The 18,167-nt window shown below is 41.7% G+C and overlaps 1 protein-coding gene across 2 annotated transcripts in view; it reads left to right on the forward strand.

The window, feature by feature from the left end:
• RPTOR (regulatory associated protein of MTOR complex 1) overlaps positions 1-18,167 on the forward strand; it is a 699,963-nt gene that overhangs the window by 301,131 nt on the left and 380,665 nt on the right. The gene's annotated exons all lie outside the window — the stretch shown is intronic.

Raw genomic sequence — 18,167 nt, forward strand, 5'->3', positions numbered from 1 at the left:
GCCTGGATTTGTCAATAGGCACACTAGGCCTGTGCCTACGGAGGCAAAAATCTGGGGGGGGGGGGGGGGCAGCAGCCTGGCTGAAGATTTACTGCCTTCTAGCTGTGCTGAATTTTACTCAGCAGAGAATTGCCCTCTGCTTCCTGATCCAGTCCCTCCCTTCCCAGGCAGGGAACAAAATGGAAGGGGTGTAAGCCTGAAGAACAGAGAGCAAAGGGGGTTCATTTTGGTAAGATTAGGAGGGGCTGAATGGGGATCATTGCGGGTGAGAAGAGAAGCTGCGTGATAAGAGTAGTCCAGATGGGGAGAGGGGGTAAGTGTTTGTGTGTGTGTGACAGCGAAGAAATTGATACTGGAGTTTGTGTGCTAGACTAAGAGGTTAGAGAGGAGTTGTAAGGGGGACCAAGTTCAGAACCCAGTAGGGATACCTCCTTCCTCTCCTCCTCCCCTCCCCCACCCACTGCAATTCAGGTTCCTAAATGTTTGGGTAGGTCAGTCCCAACGAGTGGGCTGTGCACCTCTGCCAGCAGATGGAAACTGAGCAAAAGCTGACGTCATGACTAGTCCCGCCTGACATCAACCCACCAGTATTCTCAGTCTCCAGCAGATGGTGGTCATGCATTTCCCTTCGAGGGATTGCCTGTGAGTAAAAAAAAAAAAAAAAAAAAAAAAAGAGATGAAAGAAGTTGCAAAGGAGATATCTATGTGGCACTGCTTGCCTCCTGAGGTGATACCGTGCGGTCTATCCCTCAGAGTGCCTCAGTCCAGTAGCCTTGACTGGAGTGGATCTAAATTCTAATTAGCGGTTGCAGGCAGAGAGAGGCTTGGCAGTGAAGACTTTAGCCCTCTCCCCCTGAAGCCAGAACAATCCAGGGAGGGCTGATCTCAAATAAAAATGTTTTGACTTAATAAAAAAAAAAAAGTCAGCAGCAAGAAGACAGCAAGAGAAGGGTCTGTTTCCTTGGCATTTGGCTGTCCCGTTCACATCTCTGGGAAGTTCTGTGAAGTGAGGAGGGAATGCAGGCATGGCTCGAGTGGCTATTTGGCTAGGCCCCGCTTCCAGGCTTCTCCCATTTTGGGCTTGCAGTAGGTCGTGTTGTATTTTCGCATGCTTTTTTTGCTTCATTCCGTTGGTGCGCGCTTGTGTGTCCGGGTGTGCACTCATTCTCGTTTGTGTGTGCAACTGGGCATTTTTCCTTCTGCATGCATATCTTGTGCACCATGTTTAGGCTTTGGTCCTGGTTATTCAGTTTGGGCATCCAGTAGGACGAGCAGCCTAGACGCGTGGGCTTGTGCACACATTTTTTTGTGTCTTCATATTATAGACACTTGTTCATGTAGGAAAGCTAGGGATGAGCCTTTATTGGACTGTGTGCTTATAGCATGGCACCTGTGGTGAAGAAACCTAAGCACCTATCTGTGCCACATTAGAGCCATTCAGCCAGAGCTTTCTTTAAGCTTGTATCAGTGCTGCCTGGATGCTTGGGGCGATTTGCCTCCTTCCAATTTTGCTGACAGTGGTCCATCTCCTTGGTCTGAGGGCAGTAGGATCAAGGGAGACACTGCAAGAGTGTCTCCTCTTCTGATTTATCTGCAGGTCGAGTTCTCAGGAGACACTGGCATGCAGAACGTCAGATTCGGGCCTCTGGGGTCTGGCATGGACCTGGCCTCCTTTTCCTGGGTGGAAATTTTACAGAGCCGGTCTGCTGTAGCGGCAGTTCCTACTAAGTTAGGTCCAAGGTGCTCTGAGTGCTTCTCTGCCTGTCTCCAAGGTCAAGTGCCGTAGAGCAGTGTGGTCTGACAGAGCTCGAATGCAGGTGGATAAGGATGATACCGATGATGAAGATGATGGAGGTTCTCCTGGTGAGGGAGAGGATATTCCCCCAGATTTGGAGCCAATTAGAAATCTTCTACATTTCTTTCAAAGAGGCGAGTTGCTGGGTCTGATATCTCCGACCCTGAAGATCCTCGGAGGGGCTGGACCTGACTCTTTGGGACACAGGAGGACTCCTCTATTTTAGTCACTCTGCACAAGGCTTCTTGTTTTTTCCCCCCTCTTGGAAGCGATCCAGGAGTTGATTGATCTGGAATGGAATGCGTCAGAAGTGTCCTTTTAAAGGATGACGTGTCTTAGCGGATCTGTACCCCTTGGATTTGCAAGCCAGAGAACAGTAGAGTTTCCTAAGGTGGATGCCTTTTTGTGTTCTGTCATGAAATGTACCACCATTCCAGTAGAAGGATTTGTGGCTCTGAAGGATGCTCAGGATAGAAGGATTGAGGCTATCCTGAAGCAAGCCTTTGAGGCAGTAAGAATGACTTTGCAAATTGCTTCTTGTTGTGCCTTGGTAGCTGGAACTACCTTGTGGCTTTCTCAACAGTCTGGTAGCATTGGGTCTGATCTAGCACCTATGGTAGAACTGGGGGCCACCTTCTTGGCTGATGCGGGCAGTGACTTGGTACATACAGCCACAGAGATGCTGCTTCAGTTATTGCTGCCAAGCTGATTAAACTGATTAAGCTGCCTTTCAAAGGCTTGCTCTTGTTTGGCAATGAATTGGAAAAAATGGCAATTAAATGGGGAGAGACCCAGGTCTCAAGTTTCTGGAGGATAAGAAGCCAGTTTCTCAGGCGAATGGCTGCTCTCGAGACTACTGGCATTTTCGGCCTTATAGGGGAGGAATCTTCCCAGAGATCCCAACCCTTCCGCAGATTTCAGGCCTTTTGCCTCCAATATCTTCAAAAGGATATGGGCTCCGGAGGCGGAGCTCCTCTGTTTTCCCAATGAAGGTTTGTGGACTTACCTTGTGATGCGGGAGATAGGTGATCATAAATCCCAGTTTTCTCACAGGTGGGTCCAGATTACTTCGGATCATTGGGTTCTCGAAGTGGTTTGGAACAGCTATGCTCTAGAATTTCTTTGCATTCCTCCAGATGCCTTTATGGTCTCTCCAGCACATCCCCTTAGAAGAGGGTTGAAGTGAAAGTGACATTACAATGGCATGATTCTGAAAGCGATGATCCTTGTTCCCAAATTGCAGAAAAATATTTGCCGATATTCCATTAATTTTGTCGTGCCCAAGAAGGAAGGGTCGTTTCAGCCCATTCTGGATCTGAATGGTGTCAACAGGATGGAAACAATGTGCTCTGTCATAATGGTGGTTCAATCAGGGGAATAACTGGCATATCTGCATATTCTCATCCAGCAGGAACATCAGCAGTTCCTCTGATTTTCCATCCTGGATTGTCATTACCTCATTCAGGCCTTACCTTTCGGACTAGCCACGGCACCAATGACCTTTTCTAAGGTCGTAGTGGTCACAAGGAGGGCATTCTAGTTCACCCCTATCTGAATGACTATTCGGCTTCTTGGGTCTCTGAGCTACAGATTCTTTCCTGCCATGAACCTTTCTCCATGTGACTCAGTGTGGTTCAGCTTCAGACTGTGCCTTCCTTATTGGCCAAAGTGGTTTCAAACTTTCATTTTTTGAAGGAGTTAATAAACATGTGGATAAAGGTGAACCGGTAGATATAGTATACTTGGATTTTCAGAAGGCGTTTGACAAAGTTCCTCATGAGAGGCTTCTAGGAAAAGTAAAAAGTCATGGGATAGGTGGCGATGTCCTTTCGTGGATTACAAACTGGCTAAAAGACAGGAAACAGAGAGTAGGATTAAATGGGCAATTTTCTCAGTGGAAGGGAGTGGACAGTGGAGTGCCTCAGGGATCTGTATTGGGACCCTTACTGTTCAATATATTTATAAATGATCTGGAAAGAAATACGACGAGTGAGATCAAATTTGCAGATGACACAAAATTGTTCAGAGTAGTTAAATCACAAGCAGATTGTGATAAATTGCAGGAAGACCTTGTGAGACTGGAAAATTGGGCATCCAAATGGCAGATGAAATTTAATGTGGATAAGTGCAAGGTGATGCATATAGGGAAAAATAACCCATGCTATAATTACACAATGTTGGGTTCCATATTAGGTGCTACAACCCAAGAAAGAGATCTAGGTGTCATAGTGGATAACACATTGAAATCGTCAGTGCAGTGTGCTGCGGCAGTCAAAAAAGCAAACAGAATGTTGGGAATTATTAGAAAAGGAATGATGAATAAAACGGAAAATGTCATAATGCCTCTGTATCGCTCCATGGTGAGACCGCACCTTGAATACTGTGTACAATTCTGGTCGCCGCATCTCAAAAAAGATATAATTGCGATGGAGAAGGTACAGAGAAGGGCTACCAAAATAAGGGGAATGGAACAACTTCCCTATGAGGAAAGACTAAAGAGGTTAGGACTTTTCAGCTTGGAGAAGAGACGACTGAGGGGGGATATGATAGAGGTGTTTAAAATCATGAGAGGTCTAGAACGGGTAGATGTGAATCGGTTATTTACTCTTTCGGATAGTAGAAAGACTAGGGGGCACTCCATGAAGTTAGCATGGGGCACATTTAAAACTAATCGGAGAAAGTTCTTTTTTACTCAACACACAATTAAACTCTGGAATTTGTTGCCAGAGAATGTGGTTAGTGCAGTTAGTATAGCTGTGTTTAAAAAAGGATTGGATAAGTTCTTGGAGGAGAAGTCCATTACCTGCTATTAAGTTCACTTAGAGAATAGCCACTGCCATTAGCAATGGTTACATGGAATAGACTTAGTTTTTGGGTACTTGCCAGGTTCTTATGGCCTGGATTGGCCACTGTTGGAAACAGGACGCTGGGCTTGATGGACCCTTGGTCTGACCCAGTATGGCATTTTCTTATGTTCTTATTTGAATCAGTCCATTTCTTTGCCTGCCTTGGTCAGGAACAGAGAGGAAGCTGAGTACCGCCTTTTGAGCTCTTTGGACATCAAGCATCATTTACTGTGCTATTTGAAGGTGACTAAGACTGTTTGCAACGTCTGATCACCTGTTTGTGCACCATGGTGGAGGTAAGCAGGGAGCAACAGCAACGCAGGAAACAATTGCCCACTGGGTTAAGGAGGTCATTACAGCAGCCTATGTGGCTACTAAGGTTGACGTACCGAAGCAGATTAGACCACATTCCATTAGGGCTCAGGTGGTATTGTGGGCGGAGCTTCATTTGTTGCCGCCTGCTGAAATTTGCCGTGCAGTGACACCTTTGCACACCTTCTCCAAGCATTACCACTTGAATGTTAGGGCTAGGAAGGATGCTGCTTTTGTGCAGGCAGTTTGACTGGGCCGCTGGCTGCCTCGCAGCAATTTCGGAATTAGCATTTGTACATCCCATTCATTGGGATTGACCTACCTAAATGCTTAGAAAGGAGAAATTACTACTTACCTGATGATTTCCTTTCCTTTAGTGAAGGGTAGGTCAATTCCAGACCTGCATTTGGCTGCTGGATTTGGATTTTGTGATTAGCCTTCTTAGGGCGAGCAATGCAGATATGATTCCTGATCTTTGTTGATAACTGGAAAGTGGCTTCTCTAGCCCTTAGTTTGCTAGATTTTTTCCTCCTTTTGGTTGAGCTCAGTGTTCCTGTTGGTTGAGAAACAAGAATTAGCCTATTGCTAATAATGTTCAAGATTATTCAGGTTTGCCCACAGTTTGGCTTTTCCAGAAAATACTGGTGGGCTGATGTCTGGGCGGGACTATATAGTCGTGACAGTTTTTGCTCCATCTCCATTTGCTGGCAGAGGTGTATAACCCACTCGTTAGGATTGATCTACCCTTCACTAAAGGAAAGGAAATTATCAGGTAAGTAGTAATTTCTCCTCCTCGCTCCTTTGATCTCAGATTATATCCCCCAGATCCTGGAAACTCCCTTCTTTCCTCTCCGATCCTTCAACCCACCCTCCAATATTTCCTACTCCCTTTTCCAATCCCAGAACCTCTCTCTCTTTTTCTCCCATCCCAAATTCCTGATTTCCCCCTTTCTTCAATCTTCCCCATCTCTCATGCTCCTCATCACCAGTCCTTTCTTTCTCTCCTCCCCCATCACCAGTCCTCTTTCCTTCTCATACTCCTCCCCCGTTCCCAGTCTTCTTTCCTTCTCATACCCCTCCCTTCTATTTCCAGTACTTTCACCTTCTCACCCCATTACTAGTCTTCCTCCTTTCCTCTCCCCATCTCTGGTCCCCTCATCCTCTCCTTCTCTTCTGCCCATCCTTGATCTCCTTCCTGTATTAATAATTAAGATCCCTTTCCTCACCCAATAAAAAAGTTGTAATAATGTAAACAAGGTTGGAAAATTACTTAATTTTTATAATGTGAAAGATGGAAATGTTTGCAATGTGCTTCAAATTTTCCAGTTTTTGCCACATTATTTATGCCTGAGCTGCCACAGCAAACTCTGGTACACTGCCTTGCACCTCCTGCTCAATATTGTCTGACATTACCCCGGGGGGGGGGGGGGGGTACAATAACAGCAATAGTACCTAGGGGTGGCAGACTCCTAAATCCTTCTCTGGGTGCAGTGAGAGGACAACAGTTTGGCATTTTTATTAACTTTTAGTTGTCCTTAGTGGAAATTATTGGGTTTATTGTTCTGGAAATAACATCTTCTTTATGTTGAGGTTGGGATGGTGCATGGAGGAGGAGGGAATGATCAGGCATTTATCTCCTTGCCACTTGCCTCCCATAGCCACAAACCAACTTTTCAATAATAAAAATTATAGTAGTTGGGGTTATTTTGATCACTGTTGGCAAAAAGGTGCTGTACAAGATTCATCACCTGGTTGTAAAGAGATTATAATTTTACTGTCAACATAGGGAACAGCAGAATTGGCTGCCTGGGAGAGGAGTCTGAATCTCCAGGTGTCCGAGCCTGCTCCTGGAAACACCAGTCTGCACTGCCAGGCAGCTTGGACAAGAGATCTGAGTTTGGTGTTGAATCATTTAAGAGTAGAACACACAATCGGCTTTGTTTTGTTTTTTTATTTTGGAAAAATGTCGATTGATTTTCAATTAATAAGTAATGGTTTTTTTGTACAACAGCAAATAGCAAAGCATGTAAGCAACATATTAAAACATGTCATTGAATGCTCCTCATTTAAAAAGAGATGTGCATAATATATATGTTTGTGTTCTACACAGTCACAGAGCATATATTTGTGTCTGATTTGACTTCTCTATCTTTGCATTCTGAACTGCAGCAGAGGAAATAGGTTTTAGGCACCCAGCTGTGTTCTTCACGCCTATGATAATATTGTCTGTCTGTCAATCATGTGATGGATATCCTGAGCTGGCAGAGCTCAGCTGGAGTGCTGTGAAGTATTCTCACTGCATGCTAAAAACAAAAACTAGGTTGTCCCTGATATACTAGGACAGGGATTCTCAACCCAGTCCTTGGGACACATCCAACCAGTCTGATTTTCAGGATATCCGCATGAATATCCATGAAATGGATTTGCATGCTCGGCATCCATTGCATGTGTGTTCATTGCAGATATCCTGAAAACCCAACTGGCTGTGTATGTCCCAAAGACTAGGTTGAGAGCCCCTGTGCTTGCGGTGTGCACAGACAATTTTTTTTATTTTTATTTTTATTTTTTATTTCATCATTGTGTTATATTTATTTTAGTCATAAAAAAAGAAATTTAAAAAAATCCAAAACATAATTGTCTAGTTCAGCCACCCTCTCTCCCAGTTCACACGAAACCACCACCACAAAAACAAAATCTTCCCCCAATCTCTTACCCCATCCTTAGGCTTTAAAAACCTTTTAGGAGCTGGAATAATTCTCAGTTGCTCTTGCTCCACCAATGTAATTGTAGAAAATTGCATCAGTTGTCCTGAGGCAATTGCAGCAGTTGTCCTGAGGCAATTATAGATAGGTAATTATCTATAATAATGCTAGTTTTAGGTTGACCAGTGCCATTTTCTAGGCTTCTGGTTGGCAGATCAAGAATAACTGGGGTTTGCTCCTGCCCCTGAAGAGTCTTCAGAGCCTATGGATGGGGTAAAAGGAATCTGGATCTCAGATCTTAGCCTGACTGTCTGTGTAAATGGTGGAATGAATGGTGATGTATTACATCATAAAACACACAAGCACAACTTGTAAAAGCAAATACTTGTTTACTAAATATGTAAATATGAGCAAATGCAAACAGTATTGCATAAATCAGTAAAGATAGATAGTACTGCAGTAATAAAGCTATGCATAAAGATTTTTACAAAGATACTTCCCTCACAGTCCCCCTCTTGTGAGTCAATGTATCTGGGAAAATCAGGAGACGCAAGCCCGGAGATTCATCATGAAATAGCTAAGGTGCTCTTTCTCTGATGATCTGCTGAACACTGTTACTTGCAGTTCTCTTATACTCTCATATCTGGCTCTAGTCCAGGTTATGCAGTTTCATTTATTCTATTTAGAATTCACAGTTTCAGCAAGTTTATACTGTAAACTGTGATTTTGCTAAGAGACATTTTGTTGCTGCATGACTCCTAGACAGTTTAGGCACTGGCCTTATCAGGCAATCAGCAGATGTTTTCCTGCTTCTATTCTGGCTTGTCACTAAGCAGACTAAGGGGAAAACAAGTGAAACTATCATGTTTTAAAAAGTCTTATGTTAAGCTTTGTGCAGTATATTGATCCACATTTATTCATTGGTGATTATTTTTGTTCCACTATTCCCACCTTCCGTGTAACAAAATTCTTCACGCAAGCTAATTAACTACCTTTTGCTCTTCTTAGTCTAACATTGCTGCCTGGATGTCCCACTGCCACTTAAAACTCAATGTGGCCAAAACAGTACTTTCTATCTTCCCCTACAAACCCTCTTCCCCTTTTCTTTATTTCTGTGGATAACACTGTTACCCTTCTGGTCCCCTCAGCCTGTAATCATAGCCTGTAATCTTTGACTCCTGTCTTTCTCTACATACATCCAAAACACTGCTAAAATGTCATTTCTTTCTCTAGAACATCACAAAAATCCATCCCTTCCTTTCTGAGCATGCTACCAGAACCCCTATCCATTCTCTTCTCCTCCCGCTTAGACTACTGAACACCCTCTATCCAATATCATCTGTCCAAAGTTCAGCTGCGCAACTTATCTTTTTTCCAAAGTTTCTACATCTTATATTTTTTTTAAATGGTTTTATGCTGTTATGTATGTATTTTATTTGCAATGAACATTGGAATGTGTGGGTTATAAATTGGCTTAAATAAACAAATAAAATACCCCCTTTCTATAATCACTGCATTGGCTTCCTATTTGTTTTTGCATACAGTTCAAGCTCCTCTTACCTTTAAGAGTCTGTAGTTCCTCACTACCTCTCTTCTTCTTTCTCTCCCTACAGCCGCCCTCATAACCTCTGCTCATGGGGCAAGTCAGTCCTATCGATGCTCTTTTCTATTGCCAACTCCTGTCAGTGCTTTCCACCTTGCTTATACCATAAGCTTGGAATAGTCTTCCTGAGTTGGTGCATCATACTCCCTCCAGTCTTATTCAGAACCAGTCTAAAAACCTGCCATTTTGAGGCTGTTTTTTTTTTTTTATATAATTAATATTTTTATTGAATTTAACAACATACATTGATGAAGTTAAAAAAAGCATACATATTGAAATAGAAGAAAACATAAATCCATAATACCTATAGGATTCAATCCAATAATCTAATCCCCATTATAAGACTGGGAAGCTTACAAGGAGAACTCCAAAACAGAAACTAAACAATCTAGAAACATCTGTAAATACACTAAATGGAGATAAAATATGTATTTAATACCAGTAATTCTTCTTAACTAGGAGTCTTAATCACAAACTTCCTATCGAACCCCCTTGTCTAAGAAAAATGTCTCCAAATGAGTAGGATCTTGAAAAATGAATTTATTCTTCTGATGTGTTATCAGGCACTTGCAAGGGAATACTTATACTGCTTTTCTACACACCATTCATTCTTTTTTTTTTTTTGCAATTGGTATTTTATTGAAATTGAAAACATAAACATTGAGCAAACACATTAACAGGAATACAGCGTAAAGTAGAATACAACTCAGAGTACAAGGAACAATGAAATATCTACTTCCAAAACCAGCAGACACGTTGCACTCTAAATGAGCTAAGTAATTTTGTGTTTTAGCTCAAACCCCCCCCCCCCCCCCTTTTCCAGGTTCATACACAGGATCAACATGTTAAGCAAAAAGATTACTGTATTGGCTGCAATAAAGAGGTATAAAAACGAAATAAACGGTGTCAGATGTTTTATGTCCACCTTCAGAAGTTTGTCGGTGGTTCATCCTACCCTTGGGTACTTGGCTAAGGTGTCCCAACGCTATTAGGCCATCCCCGGAGTGGGACCCTTCTGAGTAAGTAGCCATTGGGTCAGAGGGCGCCATATAGCTTGAAAGGGTTTCAAATTATCATGTTTTACCGCAGTGAGATACGACAGATGATACTGGCTATGTAACCTGTGCAGTACCTCTGCCCTGGATGGGATGTCAGGAGATTTCCACACCTTAGCTAATGTAGCTCGAGCAGCAATATATACTTGTGTAAGGAATTTATGAGTATGCTTAGAGTATTCCTCAGAGGGTTCATGTAATAAAACACCCCTTATACTAGGAGTCCGGAATCCCGGCACCACAGACTCGAGCCAATCAAAAAGCTGTTGCCAAAATGAGCGGACTTTTGGACAATGCCACCAAATATGTGTATAATTAGCAACAAGGCCGCAGCCTCGCCAGCATAAATTAGAGATGGTAGGCATCATTCTATGAAGTTTCTCCGGGGTCCAGTGCCATCGATACAACACTTTGTAGCAGTGTTCTTGTATAGAAGCAGCAATAGACACCTTAGAAAACTGCAGGAATATGTGATCCCAATCATCCTTTGATATATCTTCCCCTAGGTCCTTGCTCCAGGCTAAAAGATGGTTGGCCGAATAAGGGGAATGATTATTTAGTAGCTTATAAATTTTAGAAAGGACTCCCCTCATTTTGTCTGCATGTTCACAATAGGACTCAAAGAGAGTTTTATGTGGGTGAATCTTTTTGGCGGATAGTAATGGTTGAAGAAAGTGACGGACCTGAGCATAGGCCAACACTTGTCCCAGGCCAAGCGCCCCTGGGCTAGATAAAGCCTCCAGGCTCCGCACAGACATATCCCTCAGACATTGGCCAAACGTAGAGAGCCCTTGTTGGTCCCAAGATACTAGCTGAGGATTTTCTGCGCCCCCCCGAAAAAGGTTATTGGAAAAAAGACGAGAGGACTGAAAATATTCAGAAAGGCCCACAAGTTTAGGCTTCCAAATCTTCCACACTCTAAGTGTGGTAGAAAGAGCTAGAGGTAATCTTGCCATGGGCAGCCATGTGGATTTAGGCTGCCATGCTAGTGCCTGAAGAGGCATAGACCCTATTTGCCTTTGTTCCAATTGGACCCATTGTTTGGTATCCTCCTTACAATAAAAATCTACTAAAAAGCGAAGCTGTGCTGCTGCGTAGTACCAGATAAGGTTCGGTGCTCCCAAGCCCCCTGCCCTCTTGGGTAAATATAAAACAGTTCGAGCTACCCGGGGTGGCCGTTTTCTCCAGATAAAGCTGTAAATTTTAGTCTGCCACCTTTTCAGAAATGCATTGGGAAGAAAGATAGGTATGCATTTTGAGGCTGTTTTTACATCTTAACCCCTTATTATCCTGCTCGCAGCCTTATTGATTTTAACCATTTTTTAAATAAAATTAAATTCCCATTTTTCTTCTGTATATTTGTCTTGATTAGATTGTAAGCTTTGCTGACATGGGATAGCCTTTTATGTGTTCGTAAAGCGCTGCATGTGTCAAGTAGCACTGTAGAAGTGGTTAGTAGAAATGTTAGAGTACTTTGATGTAGTTTTTGGTCACCTATTGGTTAGGGTCTTTATAGATTATTTTGATTTTGTATGTAAGATGTTTAATATTTGTAACTGATTATGTTTATTATTTGTAGTAAGGTATATTTTCTGTTTTAATTATGTTTGTATAGTTGTTATCCACCAAGATCTACAGATTGGAATATAAATATTTTACAATAAATAAGAGGTTGAAGGGAGATGGGTCTGGTGCTGTATGAGAAGAGATTGGGAGGACTTTTTTTTTTAAACAAAAACATGAAATTTTGTGTGGTTGTTTTAAAAATGAAAGGAAACAAAGCAAATTTTGTGAAAATTTTCTGTTTCATTTCCAGTGAATGCACAGGCCAACACACTTCTTTCCTTCTGCAGCATTTGATTGTGAGGACTCCTTCCTTTACATCTCATAGCTTGCAGTATGGGTTCAAAGGTTATGAGGCCAGAATAGGGAGCTTGGACTTCAGAGCAAACACTGAAATACTAAATGAAGAAATTTTAGTATTGATGAGATGTACTAGAGAAAGAGGGCTGGCTATGAAGAGCACTTGGAAGGGTTACTGTAACTCTGTAATATTCTATTTTTGGTTTGGTACTCTGCCTTTCTTCCAAAGGATCCAAAGTGGATATTTGAAGGTAGACCTGGAGGTGATGGATCTGTTACTACCCCATTGCTGTACATCTAGAATGGAGTGGACAGTTCTGATAACTAGTTCCCACCAATTAGCTTTATTAGACCTCACTCGTATCCTGGGCTGTTTCTCACATTTCTGCAGTAATCTGACAGCAGATAAAGGATCACAAGGCCCATCTACTCTTCCTAGTTTCATTCCTGGTGCTGTGCCATAGATTTCAGTTAATTTCTGGCTTTCTCTTTATTTCTTTGCTAATAGGGATGCTCTGTGCCTCACTAATTTAGGTGTTTCTAGCTTCATTCTCAGAATATTTAGGTTTTTGGTCTTGTTTTGTGTTGTCTCTTATCTGGTAGTTTCCTCCCAATCCTTTTAGTTTCCAGCTCAGTTGGAACCAGGACCGGGATCTAGCGCCATGATCCTTTATTCTCAACTACTCAGGGACTGATTTTAATTTATATATCTTTCTACGAAAGTGCTCATGGCAGGGAACAATAAATAGTAGTAATGCAGTATATTGCAACACTTAAATACAGTGTCAGTAATCCCCTGTTTGATATCCCCTTTCTAAGTTACTTTAGTCCAGTCACTGCAGTGACAGTCTTTGGCTGAGAGCTATGCATGCGATTTTTATTTTGTGTGTTAATTTGTACACTGCACTGATCTCTTGGGATTTGAGGGTTATAAGAATGTAGGTATAAATAAATAAATAAATGCACCATGGCTCCTTCTGGAATCCTATAATTATGGACCTGAAAATTGGACACTGGGTTTCATTTCACAGTGACTCCCTCCTTCCTGTCCCCCACTCCCACCCCACACTAGGTTTTGTGAATGCTCCCTCTGCAACATCCCCAGCCCTGATCAACCCAGGGAGCAGATCTGAGCCAAGAATAGGACTTGAATCCCCTCATATAGAATCACAGTCACAGAGCCATTGGGCCAACCCTGATTTACAATGTTGTGGACATGGGGGTTATGTTCCATTGGCAGCCTGTCACCTCCTAATAAGCCCTCACAACAAGAGTCTCAGGACTGCTCTATCAACTGTATCATGTGTGCCAGAGCCCACAGGGGCCTCTTAGGAGAGATGTAGTGCTGGCCAAGATTTCGGAGTAAGAGAGGCACTGTTTGCAACCATGAGGGAGGACATGTTCAGTATCAATGTAGTGACAACCGTTGACAGCTCAGTAGCTCTAGAAAGAACTGCAGTCTGTACCTTTTGAGTTGGAAGAATGCTGTTGTAGACTCTGACACTAGGACGGAGATATGGGAGAAACTAGAGAGAGGCAAAACTGCTTGTAGCTATGAATGAAGGCTTCCAGATCTTCAGATTTGGGACTAGCAATGAGCAGGACCGAATCTTGTTCCCATTGGGCTGAAAACCCTAGAGGAGGGTCCAGGTGATCAGGTCTCAAGGAGATGTATATCTGAGCACACTGCAAAGGGGAGCGCAGTAAGTGGGGATCAGATTTGTACATTATATGGGAGTGCTGGGAAAGTCGCACACAATACTGAGAATACAAATTGATGGAACTGCAAGTCATTTCATCACAAAATACGGCAATCTTCTCTGCCTTAATTTTTGCGCAGTGTGTTATAAAACTGGTGACAATTGTATATTTTCTAAAGTAAAACCTATCTTTAACGGAGCAAAAGTGTGGTAGTTGGTCTTCCATTTTAGCCATATTTTATCTACTAAGCCCAAGCCCAGCTATAAAAGAGATTTTTAATATAGGCTTAAGCTTGGATTGCATGTTTTTTCCTGGATAAGAAACCATAACTGAATTCCAAGATTTATTTTATTGAGTTGGCTTAATATTCAGCCTTTCCTTGTACTTCAAAGCAGTTCACGAAAAACAGTCAACACATACAACACCACAACTCACTCAATGAGTATAATAAAGCCCCACACAATCATAAAATACAATACAATATCCATTATACAGTGCCCCATCTCATCTCCCATAAAATAATCATCCCACCCCCACAAAAACTTAGCAACACAATCACCCTTCTCCAATAATATAATCATCATTCCCCAGCAGATAATTCCTAGACCCAACTGAACCTCATAACTATTCCCCCTCCCCCACACAACTCCTACCAATATCTATCAGGATCTATTCTGAAGTTGACAATTGCCAGTTATCGGTATCCAGGAAAACTAAGCTACAAATTTCAAACCTGGAGTTTTAAAAGATGAAAATGTTCTTTGAAAATAATGTTTACCAGCATTGTTTGATTCCCACATAATCCGCAAGATTTATACCTCAAAAATAAAATAGCATACAGAATTTGTCATGTAAGGTGGCAAGATGGCTACAGCAATAATCTGTGCATCATCTCACTTAACAGGAGCAAGCTGACTTATCATGGTGTGTTGTCCTCTGTTTCCAAAGAATGGTGTGTTTTTTAAGAATGTATAATGCCAGGAGGGAATTAGTTGGTCGGGCTGTGGAATCTGATTAAAATATTTGAGTGGAATGAAAATGGAAAATGTGTTTCAGAAATGCAGTGCTGTAAGAGTCTCTCCAGAGCTTCTTGCAAATCGCCAGTCCCATTTGTCATACAGCCTAGGAGAGGGACAGAGTCTGGCATCCTTTGCACTATCCCAAGAGAGCAATAAATAACCATCTGGAACATCCCTGGAGTGTGAATTCAAATCCTGCTCTCCCACTGACTTCTATGTGATTTGTGCTTTAGTGTTCCAAACTAAAATTGAAAAATATTAATGTTGCTGTCACTCCTGTTTTGAAATTTTTTGAAGACTACATACTTTAAATTTGCTGTTCCTCCCAGATGTATCTATCCTTCAGATTGTATTGCACTGTAAAGTGTGTTGGGATTCTGCTTGGGTGAATAAGGGCAAGCTTACAGAATTCTCATTTTTAATGTTAAAACATTTTTTAAATGCTATTAATTGTAGGTAGATGTTTGTCCATCTTTTCATGGGAGCTGACTAGATGCTGGTGCTGAACAGTAATGAAATGTCTCTTTTGAGCTGTTGGTATATCTACACCTGGGTATTCACATTCATGATAAAGAAAATCTTCCATTGCCCAAGAAACATCTTTAATAAACCCCCAGGTGTATTGCTCATTCGTGTTACAGTTGGACTTCTTGCAAATTAATTTGTTTAAGGTGAAATTGTCTGTTGCAGCTTTGTGAATCACGGTTTTAGATTCAAGGGTTTCCAGGGATATGGTGATTATGTCTGTGTTCTTATTACCTGACTTTGAAAATGATGAGTTTTCCTAGAGCCTTCTCCATGGCGATCATTTCCTGTCCACTGCATCATGAATTCTAGGACAGCAGATGTGTGAAAATGTCATGTTGATCCTTAAAACGAGGTGGCCTTTTTTTTTCAATGGCTTTCTCACTTTTTCAGAAGTGATTATGGATCTGAGCAGAGCCCATCAGCCAGCTCTGACTCAGTTTCTCTGCATGCAGTATCCTGCGCCATACACTAAATCCAGCAGCAGCTCGTGTGCAGCCCCAGAGTCACAATCAGAAGATGGAAAGAGGAAAGGAAAGCCCTACCCTGCTTTCTATTAGTGGTACACGTCAAGCTCGCCCGCTCGAGTCAGCTAACGTGGAGCACTTTTGGTAGTGTCATACTGACATTTCTTTGTCATTTGACATGTCGTCCACAAAGGACTCTGCATTCCTTCCCTGGCACTGCTTCATATCCCTGCTGTGCACCAATAGTGAAGTAAAAATTCTTATTCTGGTTTGCCATGGAATCTTAGCCAGCAGACTGCGATGAGAATCCCCTCACCATGCATTTTGCCAAGTGCTTTGGGCTTTGCAAAATACACATTGGGTTCTTTCAAATGAGAAAGCATCACATATGTAACTCAGCGTGGACTGCATATAAATACAACACTAGAATTGCAAATAAATTGTAAAATTAGAGCTCCGTTCTCCACCCCAGTAACAGCACAATAAAAATAAATAAATGTCCCGTTACCCCAATTAATCATAACTTCCCTTGTCCCTTACTATCAATCTTAAAAACCTAGCCAGAAAAGCACAAACTGCAGTTTTCATAGAGAAACTTCAAAAGCTTCGTGAAGGAGCCAAAATATGACTTTTTTTTTTTTGCTTTATTTTATTCTTTTCTGACTAGAAAGCTCAAATTTTGTTAATGCAGGAAGGTGTTTACATTAATATCTCAAGTAATTAAAGCCACACATCTATCAGAAGGTCTTATGCTTTTGTTCTATGAGGTAGAACAAAAGCATAAGACCACGATTTTAATATGCTTGGATGATTGCTTATGCATGTCCAACAGGCACCTAAAGGAATAATTTCCTACAGTATTTTAGAATTCAGTGAGCACAACTTGAGAAATAAACCAACTTAGATTTGTGGCTCAAACATTACCTCATAGAACCATGTTTTAGTAGTTTTTTTGAAAGCTAGCAAATTAGGGCTAGTCTAATATTGCATGGCAAAGCATTCAAGAGGATTGGCACTGAACCAGAAAAAGCTCTCTTTCTGTTGGTTGTGAAGTGTAATTCTTTAGATGTAGGCATTTGTAGGTGGGCTTGCGATGGGGAGCAGGATGGCTACTGAGGTAGGGCAGTGGGCAGCCGTCCAGGGCCTTGGCGAGAACCAGGATTTTGAAATGGGCCCTGTAGAGTACTGGAAACCAATGAGTGATCCTCTTGACTGTATTTGCATTCAGCATTAGTCAAGGTGCAGTCTTCTGTATATATTGCAGATGATGTTTAAGTGTTTATTGGAATCCCAATGTAGGAGCAAGGTGGGAGACTGTACAGGCCTAGATGACCATGGCAAATATAGGACCATTGAAAAAGGGGGGATGGTAATGAGGCTGGCGTAGCTGAAAGAATGCAGATTTGGATACTGCCAGGATTTGAGTGTCAAATGATCTTGGAGTCCAGCACAAATTGCAGGCTATGAACTTGACAGCTGAAAGCAAAAGCTATCCCTTCAAGGAGCGCCCCAGAGTTTAATTTGCCAGTATCTTTTTTTTTTTTTTTTTTTCCTCCTATCCACAGTACTCTTTCTTATAGATTTAGTTTTTTATTTTGGTGTAACCAGTCGAAATTTTTTGCCAGACATTTATTCAGGTTGGCTATTGCTTTGTCAGGGTCCAGCCAAGAGAGACCGTTAGCTAAATGTTATCAGTGCTTCAATAATAAGTGATAGTCTGAATTGTGCTGGTGGTAGGATAGATCTCTGTGGCTCTCCATAGGAGAGAGCATAAGGGCAAACTGATGATGACTATGATCTGGTGCACTGCAACATCTTTACTTACATTCTAAAGAAAACCTAGTTAGTTCACTTTCCCAGGGATGTGCAGCATCATATTTTACCACTATAAGGTGCTTATTTAGTGAGGCAAGCTGGATGGTCTTTCTTTATCTGGTGTCCAAAGAATATAAGAACTTGCCATACTGGGTCAGACCAAGGGTCCATCAAGCCCAGTAACTTCTTTCCAACAGTGGCCAATCCAGATTTGCAAGTACCTGGAAAGATCCCAACCAGTAAATAGATCCCATACTGCTATCATGCAGTGATAAGTAGTGGCTATTTCTTAAGCCTACTTGGTTAATAACAGTTTGTCATCGTCTCTAGGAATTTGTCCAAACCTTTTTTTTAAATCTCCCTGTTAATTGTTATTTCAATTTTATTAATTTTTATTAATTAATTATTAATTAATTATATATTAATTATTTTTTATTAATTAATAATATTATTAATTTTTATTA

The sequence above is a fragment of the Rhinatrema bivittatum genome, chromosome 4 (assembly GCF_901001135.1).
Source record: "Rhinatrema bivittatum chromosome 4, aRhiBiv1.1, whole genome shotgun sequence".
Classification (NCBI taxonomy): Eukaryota; Metazoa; Chordata; class Amphibia; order Gymnophiona; family Rhinatrematidae; genus Rhinatrema; species Rhinatrema bivittatum.